Source organism: Pelobates fuscus, chromosome 3 (assembly GCF_036172605.1).
Source record: "Pelobates fuscus isolate aPelFus1 chromosome 3, aPelFus1.pri, whole genome shotgun sequence".
Lineage (NCBI taxonomy): Eukaryota > Metazoa > Chordata > Amphibia > Anura > Pelobatidae > Pelobates > Pelobates fuscus.
The window spans coordinates 136,405,157-136,417,614 of NC_086319.1; positions in this window are offsets into that span (position 1 = coordinate 136,405,157).

The following is a 12,458-nucleotide window of genomic DNA, read 5'->3' on the forward strand; positions in this document are numbered from 1 at the left end:
GTCTGATATGCTACAGATATGTTCTCTCTGTAATGGCACAAGATGAGCTAAAACCAGCTTGAGTTCTGAGCGGGGACCTACCGAAGGGCAGGCTATTTCAGTTGCTGTCCGTTCTCAGAATACTCTTGCGACCCGTTTTTTCTCTCTATAAGTTTAAAGGGTAATCCAGAAATGGACCCCATGCTCACGGTGCCTAGAGAGATATTAGCTATGCCTCACTGATGATGCCTAACAAGGCTGAAACGATTGTCTGGGGTTGCTGTATCTCTCATGCAGAGAGAACTTGCTGGCATTTCGGATCTGGACTACCCGTATGGGTGGGACCAGTCTGATATGCTTCAGATATGTTCTCTCTGTAATGGCACAAGATGAGCTAAAACCAGCTTGAGTTCTGAGCGGGGACCTACCGAAGGGCAGGCTATTTCAGTTGCTGTCCGTTCTCAGAATACTCTTGCGACCCGTTTTTTCTCTCCATAAGTTTAAAGGGTAATCCAGACGTGGACCCCTTGCTCACGGTGCTTAGAGAGATATTAGCTATGCCTCACTGATGATGCCTAACAAGGCTGAAACGATTGTCTGGGGTTGCTGTATCTCTCGTGCAGAGAGAACTTGCTGGCATTTCGGATCTGGACTACCCGTATGGGTGGGACCAGTCTGATATGCACCAGCTTGAGTTCTGAGCGGGGACCTACCGAAGGGCAGGCTATTTCAGTTGCTGTCCGTTCTCAGAATACTCTTGCGACCCGTTTTTTCTCTCCATAAGTTTAAAGGGTAATCCAGAAATGGACCCCATGCTCACGGTGCCTAGAGAGATATTAGCTATGCCTCACTGATGATGCCTAACAAGGCTGAAACGATTGTCTGGGGTTGCTGTATCTCTCGTGCAGAGAGAACTTGCTGGCGTTTCGGATCTGGACTACCCGTATGGGTGGGACCAGTCTGATATGCTTCAGATATGTTCTCTCTGTAATGGCACAAGATGAGCTAAAACCAGCTTGAGTTCTGAGCGGGGACCTACCGAAGGGAAGGCTATTTCATTTGCTGTCCGTTCTCAGAATACTCTTGCGACCCGTTTTTTCTCTCCATAAGTTTAAAGGGTAATCCAGACGTGGACCCCTTGCTCACGGTGCCTAGAGAGATATTAGCTATGCCTCACTTATAATGCCTAACAAGGCTGAAACGATTGTCTGGGGTTGCTGTATCTCTCGTGCAGAGAGAACTTGCTGGCATTTCGGATCTGGAATACCCGTATGGGTGGGACCAGTCTGATATGCTTCAGATATGTTCTCTCTGTAATGGCACAAGATGAGCTAAAACCAGCTTGAGTTCTGAGCGGGGACCTACCGAAGGGAAGGCTATTTCAGTTGCTGTCCGTTCTCAGAATACTCTTGCGACCCGTTTTTTCTCTCCATAAGTTTAAAGGGTAACCCAAACGTGGACCCCTTGCTCACGGTGCCTAGAGAGATATTAGCTATGCCTCACTGATGATGCCTAACAAGGCTGAAACGATTGTCTGGGGTTGCTGTATCTCTCGTGCAGAGAGAACTTGCTGGCGTTTCGGATCTGGACTACCCGTATGGGTGGGACCAGTCTGATATGCTTCAGATATGTTCTCTCTGTAATGGCACAAGATGAGCTAAAACCAGCTTGAGTTCTGAGCGGGGACCTACCGAAGGGCAGGCAATTTCAGTTGCTGTTCGTTCTCAGAATACTCTTGCGACCCGTTTTTTCTCTCCATTAGTTTAAAGGGTAATCCAGACGTGGACCCCTTGCTCACGGTGCCTAGAGAGATATTAGCTATGCCTCACTGATGATGCCTAACAAGGCTGAAACGATTGTCTGGGGTTGCTGTAGCTCTCGTGCAAAGAGAACTTGCTGGCATTTCGGATCTGGACTACCCGTATGGGTGGGACCAGTCTGATATGCTTCAGATATGTTCTCTCTGTAATGGCACAAGATGAGCTAAAACCAGCTTGAGTTCTGAGCGGGGACCTACCGAAGGGCAGGCTATTTCAGTTGCTGTCCGTTCTCAGAATACTCTTGCGACCCGTTTTTTCTCTCCATAAGTTTAAAGGGTAATCCAGAAATGGACCCCATGCTCACGGTGCCTAGAGAGATATTAGCTATGCCTCACTGATGATGCTTAACAAGGCTGAAACGATTGTCTGGGGTTGCTGTATCTCTCGTGCAGAGAGAACTTGCTGGCGTTTCGGATCTGGACTACCCGTATGGGTGGGACCAGTCTGATATGCTTCAGATATGTTCTCTCTGTAATGGCACAAGATGAGCTAAAACCAGCTTGAGTTCTGAGCGGGGACCTACCGAAGGGAAGGCTATTTCAGTTGCTGTCCGTTCTCAGAATACTCTTGCGACCCGTTTTTTCTCTCCATAAGTTTAAAGGGTAATCCAGACGTGGACCCCTTGCTCACGGTGCCTAGAGAGATATTAGCTATGCCTCACTGATGATGCCTAACAAGGCTGAAACGATTGTCTGGGGTTGCTGTATCTCTCGTGCAGAGAGAACTTGCTGGCGTTTTGGATCTGGACTACCCGTATGGGTGGGACCAGTCTGATATGCTTCAGATATGTTCTCTCTGTAATGGCACAAGATGAGCTAAAACCAGCTTGAGATCTGAGCGGGGACCTACTGAAAGGGAAGGCTATTTCAGTTGCTGTCCGTTCTCAGAATACTCTTGCGACCCGTTTTTTCTCTCCATATGTTTAAAGGGTAATCCAGACGTGGACCCCTTGCTCACGGTGCCTAGAGAGATATTAGCTATGCCTCACTGATGATGCCTAACAAGGCTGAAACGATTGTCTGGGGTTGCTGTATCTCTCGTGCAGAGAGAACTTGCTGGCATTTCGGATCTGGAATACCCGTATGGGTGGGACCAGTCTGATATGCTACAGATATGTTCTCTCTGTAATGGCACAAGATGAGCTAAAACCAGCTTGAGTTCTGAGCGGGGACCTACCGAAGGGCAGGCTATTTCAGTTGCTGTCCGTTCTCAGAATACTCTTGCGACCCGTTTTTTCTCTCTATAAGTTTAAAGGGTAATCCAGAAATGGACCCCATGCTCACGGTGCCTAGAGAGATATTAGCTATGCCTCACTGATGATGCCTAACAAGGCTGAAACGATTGTCTGGGGTTGCTGTATCTCTCATGCAGAGAGAACTTGCTGGCATTTCGGATCTGGACTACCCGTATGGGTGGGACCAGTCTGATATGCTTCAGATATGTTCTCTCTGTAATGGCACAAGATGAGCTAAAACCAGCTTGAGTTCTGAGCGGGGACCTACCGAAGGGCAGGCTATTTCAGTTGCTGTCCGTTCTCAGAATACTCTTGCGACCCGTTTTTTCTCTCCATAAGTTTAAAGGGTAATCCAGACGTGGACCCCTTGCTCACGGTGCTTAGAGAGATATTAGCTATGCCTCACTGATGATGCCTAACAAGGCTGAAACGATTGTCTGGGGTTGCTGTATCTCTCGTGCAGAGAGAACTTGCTGGCATTTCGGATCTGGACTACCCGTATGGGTGGGACCAGTCTGATATGCTTCAGATATGTTCTCTCTGTAATGGCACAAGATGAGCTAAAACCAGCTTGAGTTCTGAGCGGGGACCTACCTAAGGGCAGGCTATTTCAGTTGCTGTCCGTTCTCAGAATACTCTTGCGACCCGTTTTTTCTCTCCATAAGTTTAAAGGGTAATCCAGACGTGGACCCCTTGCTCACGGTGCCTAGAGAGATATTAGCTATGCCTCACTGATGATGCCTAACAAGGCTGAAACGATTGTCTGGGGTTGCTGTATCTCTCGTGCAGAGAGAACTTGCTGGCATTTCGGATCTGAACTACCCGTATGGGTGGGACCAGTCTGATATGCTTCAGATATGTTCTCTCTGTAATGGCACAAGATGAGCTAAAACCAGCTTGATTTCTGAGCGGGGACCTACCGAATGGCAGGCTATTTCATTTGCTGTCCGTTCTCAGAATACTCTTGCGACCCGTTTTTTCTCTCCATAAGTTTAAAGGGTAATCCAGACGTGGACCCCTTGCTCACGGTGCCTAGAGAGATATTAGCTATGCCTCACTGATGATGCCTAACAAGGCTGAAACGATTGTCTGGGGTTGCTGTATCTCTCGTGCAGAGAGAACTTGCTGGCATTTCGGATCTGGAATACCCGTATGCTTCAGATATGTTCTCTCTGTAATGGCACAAGATGAGCTAAAACCAGCTTGAGTTCTGAGCGGGGACCTACCGAAGGGCAGGCTATTTCAGTTGCTGTCTGTTCTCAGAATACTCTTGCGACCCGTTTTTTCTCTCCATTAGTTTAAAGGGTAATCCAGACGTGGACCCCTTGCTCACGGTGCCTAGAGAGATATTAGCTATGCCTCACTGATGATGCCTAACAAGGCTGAAACGATCGTCTGGGGTTGCTGTATCTCTAATTGCAGAGAGAACTTGCTGGCATTTCGGATCTGGACTACCAATCCAATCTTAAATGCTGTGGGGTTTTTGTATTTTGTGTTAGCCATTACCCTGGTAGAGGGTGGGGGTTTTGTATTGAGTTTCACTGAGAGTATTACTAAATGTTGTGTTTTTGTGTCTCTTTGCTTTTGCAATAACTGTAACGTGGCTATCCTTCTGTCTTGTTACTGTACAGCATTGACATGGTTAAAGAGATTCTGCTGGCAGTCTCACTCCTACTTCCCCCGCCTCTCTCCCTTGCCTTCAGTGAGACGGAGGTTCGGGGGGGAAGGGAGTTATTCAGAACTACTGATAAGACTTAGCAATGGAATTTTTGCTAGAAAATATTCTAATTGTGTATTTTGCTACTTACATAGGAGGTTAGGAGGTTTCTAGGGTTTGTGTGTTGTTGTTTTTGTTGCCATTTGTGAGACGCCAGCAGGTTCCGTGGCGTAGTATATGTATTTGGACGTGTTGGGTGATTAATAGCTGGTGAATGATGGGGGAGGTTAGTTGCATCCCGTGAGTTTATTTTTGCACCATGTTATCCCAAAGCTTCACGGGCTGTTAAATGTATAATGTTTTCATTTGTCTTATTTAATCCGTCAAGTCTGTCCATAGTTTAGTATCTCATTTTGCCTAACAGAATGTTGCTTCTCTGATTTATTTTTATTAAGCTATAATTTAGTGTAAAGCTACTGCAAGCTGAAATGCCCTAAAAGAAAATGGCCCCTAGAACAATAGAGGGTTGTCCTTAAGTGCCCTCACTCTGCCCTTAGTGAGGTCATAGCCGCCCATATATCGTGTCAATTCGAGATCTACTTCTACCATGCTCATCCTATCCTAAGACATGCTGTCTTCTTTAAGTCCCACATATTATGAACAAAAAAGTTACAATTACTAAAATAATCCTGGAAAGTGTCTGTGACAAGTAATGGTTAATATGTAGATAGAATATATATATGTCTATCGATTCACGTATAAGTAACAAGTGTATTTTAAAAATACACAAAAATTGTAACATGCTGGAAGAGGGGTTATCTTAAAGAACATTTACTAAAAGAAAGTTCTAATAAAAAAAGATTTCTTGAACAAATGGTAATACAATTAAGGATTGGTTTAAAAATGTTTTGATCTAATTGAAAAGGAACCAGTTAACATTATAAGCACAACTATTAACAAATGAATAAGGTGGGAGTGTGTTCCAATCTGTTTTTTACTGGATAATGTTTGCCTCCAAGATTAAAAGACTGACTAACATAATTTTTGTTGTAAGCCCAGATATTTTATTATTGCATATGCATAGGAATTGCGACTTTGGGCTTTATAGTGTATTGATTCTAGATCTGTTACTAGCAGCAAGTGCTTAGCCTTATGCCTATCCCACGCATGCTTAAACACTTCTACTGAGTTAACCTCTACCACTACCCTCTCAGTAATGTAATACTTCCTGATATTATTTCTAAACCTTTGTCCCTCTATTTTTGAGACTATGTCCTGTTGTTATGGTAGTTTTCCTTCTTTTAAATATAGTCTCCACTATAGTCTCCACTAAATATAGTCTCTTACTGTGTTGTTTCCCTTCATGTACTTAAAATGCTTTTATCATATTTCCCCTGTCTCGTCTTTTCACCAAGCTATACCTGTTAAGATCCTTTAACCTTTCCTGGTGAATTTTATCCTGCAATCCATGAACCAGTTTAGCAGCCCTTCTTTGAACTCTCTCTAAGGTATCCATATCCTTCTGAAGATATGGTCTCCAGTACTGTATCCAGTACTCTAAGTGAGGTCTCACCAGTGTTCTGTACAATGGCATGAGCATTTCCCTCTTCCTACTGCTAATACCTCTCCCTATGCAACCAAGCATTCTGCTAGCATTTTCTGCTGCTCTATTACATTGTACATTGTCATTAACAGCCAGAAACTGGAGAACAAGAAATGTGAATTAATGTATAGCCAATTATAAGCTTAACAAAATCTCCATTATCTTTTCCATTTATTTTGCAGAAGACAATGTCTATTTTGTATGTTTTAAAAATACATTATCAGTGAAGAGTAGAATAAATTTTATCCCATTTGCGAGACATAAAATTGTGATAATGTATATTTGTGATATAAGTAGGAATTACATTTTGAGATGTTACATATAAATTAATAAAATAAAGAACGAGAGTCAGGGATAGCGTCTGTCTCCACGGGCACAAGTCTGGTGTGGGAGATGTGGTGGGCTAGCCAATGCGGGACACCCACGGAGTGAAACGTTCGAGCCTGTGCAGACAAGATGAGCATGTTAGCCTTTTATTATTTTTCTCTAGGGAAAGCATAGGGCCAGTTAATAGTTGTTGTACATGGGCTATTTGCAGCCTCCATTGCATTTCTACCTAGTCTTGATTTCTGATGTATCCTCCATTGCTACATCACCTGTCTGCTCCCTTACCTGCCCACCCCCGCTTACTCCTTCCACCGATCCCTCCCCTTCATCTACAGTCTCCTCTACTCCTCCTCCTACTCCTCCCTCTACTCCACCTTCTCCTCTTTCCTCCTACTTCTCCTCTACTCCTCCTACTCCTTCCTCCTGCTCTTACTCCTCCCTCCTCTTCCTACTCCTCCCTCTACTCCACTTTCTCCTCCTACTCCTCCCTCTACTCCACCTTCTCCTCTCTCCTCCTACTTCTCCACTTTCTCCTCCTACTCCTCCCTCTACTCCACCTTCTCCTCTCTCCTCCTACTTCTCCACTTTCTCCTCCTACTTTCTCCTCCTACTCCTCCCTCTACTCCACCTCCTCCTCTCTCCTCCTACTTCTCCTCTACTCCTCCTCCTACTCCTCCCTCTACTCCACCTTCTCCTCTTTCCTCCTACTTCTCCTCTACTCCTCCTACTCCTTCCTCTATTTCTCCTTCTCCTCCTCCTACTCCTCCCTCTATTCCTCACACTTTCTCCTCCTACTCCTCCCTCTACTCCACCTTCTCCTCTTTCCTCCTACTTCTCTACTCCTCCTACTCCTTCCTCCTGCTCCTACTCCTCCCTCTATTTCTCCTTCTCCTCCTCCTACTCCTCCCTCTACTCCACTTTCTCCTTCTACTCCACCTTCTCCTCTCTCCTCCTACTTCTCCTCTATTCCTCCTTCTCCTCCTCCTACTCCTCCCTCTACTCCACCTTCTCCTCCTCCTACTCCTTCTTCCTGCTCTTACTCCTCTCTCCTCTTTCTACTCCTCCCTCTACTCCACCTTCTCCTCCTCCTACTCCACCTTCTTCCCCTCTCGCTCTATCCACTACACATTCTTCCATCTCCCCACTACCATATCTATATCCTTTATATGCTTCCTCCCTTCTTATTCCTTACCAATTTCCTCCGCTCATAGACAACTCTGCCTCTACCTGACAGCATTATAGTTTGAAGAAAAGTTGCTCTGGCCACTCTTCCGCCACTTCCCAGGGGGGAACACTAACAGACACACACACACTAACAGACATACATACACACACTAACAGACATACATATACACTAGCAGACATACACACACTAAAAGACACACACTAACACACACACACACTAACAGACATACACACACACTAACAGACACACTAACAGACACACACACACTAACAGACATACATACACACTAACAGACACACACACACACACACTAACAGACACACACACACTAACAGACATACACACACACTAACAGACATACACACACTAACAGACATACACACTCACATTTTTAACACATATATTTTTTTAAATGTAACCCCCCAGCATCCTTACCTTTGGAAAAAATCTCTTCCTCCCTGGTGGTCCAGTGGCTGCTGGGCGGGCGGCAGGCTGGTGAGGGAGCACTTCCTCTGAGCTGTCTGCTCAGCTCCCTCGCGCATCGCAGAGTGAGGCTGGGAGGCAGAGCCGGAATATGACGTCATATTCCGGCTCCCAGCCTCACTCTGCGGTGCGAGGGAGCTGACGGACAGCTCAGAGGAAGTGCTCCCTCGCCAGCCGCCCACCAGCGCCGCCCACCCAGCCTAGCAGCCCAACGGCATGTCTGTTAGCCGCAAGGCATTTGGGGGCGGCTTTTTTGCCACTCCCTGGAAAATGCCGCCCAAGGCAAATGCCTTGTTTGCCTCGCGGCTAATATGCCCCTGGCTGTCGCTGGGAGAAGATTTGCACCAGGGCATCAGCTACCGTTTCCGCGTGCACATTGGTCAAGGCTACTGCCTCAGGGTATCTGGTGGCGCAGTCTACTACTGTCAGAACATACCTCTTGCCGGAGGGGCTAGGTTTAGCTAAGGGCCCTTGTAACGGACTGTTTCAGCAGACAAGGGGTTAAAATCCGTTTAGGCGATAATCCCCTTTTTACAGACAGGCACAGATACTGTAAAATCACCAAAACTCACGAATTGGATATAGGTGAATGCACCAAACTCCCGAACTGCATACAAGGGAATAAGGTAGCACTCCAAACTCCCGAACTGAACCCTCACGAATAGCTGCTAGCAGACGAACAGGAAAAGCTCCCAAGCAGCTTACACTCCTGGCAGTCAGTCTCTATCAGCATACAGTAAATCCCCCCAAGAAAGAGACAAGACTCCGTGTTGAGGGTAAAGCAGTGGTCTGTTTATTGAGGGCTACCTGCCCCTGTATTTATGCAGGTCTCCCACCTGGTGGACACTCCCCTAGGGGACCAGATGGAAGACTGTGACAAAAGACAGACAAGTAGCATTTACAGACATACAGCAGTAAAACATCCCCACAATGCATCCTGGCTTCCTCCCCTCTGCCCTGGAGAAGTAATTCAATTATCTCCCAGGACAAAGGCAAAACTCCATTACACACGTGGGGACACAAAGACAGACTATCACTTTAAAATACATAAAGTTAAATTTTATACATAAAACACAGACATGTAATATATCCCCAAATAGCTCAGGTCTGAGTGCACATTATTAGGTGAATGACACTCAGACCACACGAATACAGTTTAATTGCCATGGAGCCAGAGTCTTTAATTACACAAATTGGCTCCATGGCATAGCTATCTGGGGTAACATTCAGATATACAAACTACCGAATTAACATGTATTCGGTTAAATATATACGAATTAGAACCAGGGGCTGGAGGTTCAGCGGTGCCTGCACGTAAAAGTGTCTGGGTTTGGTGCATGAAAGCTGGGCAGAAAAGCGCTGTCTGCCCGGGGAGCTCCAGAACACAGCCATCTAGCAGCCGCTAAGTGTAAACCGCGGCCACCCAGTAACAATCAATTAAGCGGAGGTTAAGGGAGGTAAATGGGAGGTAAATGGAGCGCACACTCCAGCTTCTGGGTGGCCAAATAACGGCGCGGGCCGGCTTCCCACGGCTCTGGGGAGGCTGAAAATCGGCTGTTTGTTCGGTAGATAGCATCTACCGAATGGCTGTGCAGAAAGGGAGAAATAAATCTTTCTGCACAGTAAAATTAACCCTTTAGCTGCCGGTCCATAATCCAAAGGCAGCAGGTGGGCGACCAGGCTCCTCCAATGCAATGTGGCGAGATTGGTCTCGTCACAGCCCTATTATATCGACCGCGACCCTGCTAAAGGGTTCTTCAATTATGGGCAGGGATCGTAGCCGGGCCGGGATCGTAGCCGGGCCTTGTATCGGTCATCTCTTGTCCCTACCCTTTGGCAGGTATCACAGGTCTGGCAATACCGCCGTACATCCTGGGAGATAACTGGCCAAAAGAAATTCTGGGTCAGCCTGTGATTAGTCCGGCTAATCCCTAAGTGCCCAGACAGGGGTATGTCGTGCGTGATGCGCAGCAGTTCCAATCTATACTATCGAGGGACAATTAATTGTTTGATGGGTACAGGGATCGCTCCGGCTATCACTTTCTCGGCTTGGCAGTATAGGAGTCCCTTATCCCAGGTCTACCTTTCTCCCTCGATCCCTGCCTGATTTTTGTTTATCCGGTCTTTGTACAGTTTTAAGGAAGGATCTAGGGCCACTTCTGACCCAAATTCTAAGGGGGACGCCCAAGGGATGACATTAGGCATGGGGGTACATTGCTTACCTGAGCCTCAGAGTGGTTAGGTGGTGCTGTGGTGCAAGCCTGTTGTCGGGTTACAACCGGATAAGCTTCTCGTATAGTAGATTGGGGAACAAAAGCTGAAGTCAGCTCCCCCAGGTCGTTGCCCAAAATAACATCTGCGGGTAAATCCTGCATTAGGCCCACCTCCAGATTTCCATTCCCCGCTCCCCAATTCAGGTGTATTTTGGCAGTGGGGATCTTTGTAGATCACTCCCCCTTCTACACGTACTGCCACACATTCTCCCGTGAGATGGCTTTTGGGTACCAGGTGGTTGCGTTATAGTGGCTCCAGAGTCTCGCAACCCCTGCACCTTCCTTGCCTCCATCTGTACCTCTTGTCTGTGCCCTTTTCGGTTGTCAGAGGCGGCTTGTATCGGATTCACCTCATGCAGCGTACCCAGAGGTTCCTCGATGGAAGCTAGGACCTCGGGTACTTGGTAGGGCTCTGCATGGGCACAGTGTACCGCTGCTCGGTGGTTGGGTGCCGGGGAATTCCAGCTGGGACGTGGTCGGTTGCGGGGGCAATCCCACTGCACATGTCCCTCTTGGTTACAGGTGTGGCATCGTATCGGGGGTCGAGACGGATACCTGGGGGTGTTATTGCTTACCGCCGGGCGTGCTGGTACCGCTGCGGTTACGGCTGGTACTGGTGTGGTAGGCCCATAGGTGGTTTTTGTTTGGGGCCGCTGCTCCCTCCTGACGTCCTGGAACTCGTCTGCCAGCTGGGCTGCGTCTTGTAGGGTGCGTGGCTTCCGATCTCGCACCCAAACTTGTAAATGCGCGGATATCCCCCCAAAGAACTGTTCCATTACCATGAGTTGAAACAGTTCTTCTAGGGTGGTGACTTGGGTGGCTTCCAACCAACCCTTTGCTGCCCGTTGTAAGCGGTGTGCCCATTCTGTGTGAGTGTCCCTGGGGAGCTTTTTAAGGAGGCCGGTAGGCCTCTGAGGTAATTGCATACCTGGCTAGAATGGCCTGCTTTACCTTGGCATAGTCTGTGCTGTCCTCATCTGGTACGGCACGATATGCCTCTGCAGCGCGACCATATAGTTTCCCTGCCAGTAGGGGTACCTGATCTTCCGAACTGATATTGTGCAAATGGCATAGCCTTTCAAAATCTTGCAGGTAGTCGTCTACCTCCCCATCTGCTTCTGAATAGCTTTTGAAAGCTTGGTAGGGAATTTTTGCTTTCCCTGGCAGGATATGAACAGGCAATGTGGCTCCCGTTTGGGGGGTCATCTGCGACCTTCGAAGCATGATGTATTCCTGCACATCGTTATAAATCCTGTCAGCCGTCTGGTCAGCTAGAGCTGGTGGGAATAAAGCCATCCTGCTCTTGTACTCTTTTGCAAATTCGGTTTGCTCCTCCTCCCTTGGAGGTGCTGCAGCAGCTGCGGTTCTGTTCCCTTCCATTCAGTGGCATACTAAGGGAGGGGCGGGGGGGGGCGGTCCGCCCCGGGTGCCACTCAGCAGGGGGGTGCCAGGCTCTGTACCTCCTGCAATCCCGCAGCTCCGGCAGACCGGCGCTCAGTTTGTTAGTCATTCCCAGCCTGTGTTCTGACTCACATACTGAGCTGCAGGGAGGCTATTTCGGAGTGTACCAGCAGGGGGCGCAGAGCCAGGTTGCTCCCCCGCGGTCACTCTGTACAGATCCCCTGCACCTGCTGCCTGCATAGGAAGGAGCAGCTGCCCCTGCACCCTCCTAAATGCCAAATGGTAAGTAACTTTTATACCACCCTTCCTGCCCTATACCCCACCCCCCCACTGCCATTATAACCCCACCTCCCTGCCCTGTACCCCCTGCCATTAAATCACCCCCCTGCCCTATACCCTCCCTGCCCTGTACCCTCTGCCATTATAACCCCCCTGCCCTATACCCCACCCCCCCACTGCCATTATAACCCCTCTGCCATATACCCCACCCCCACT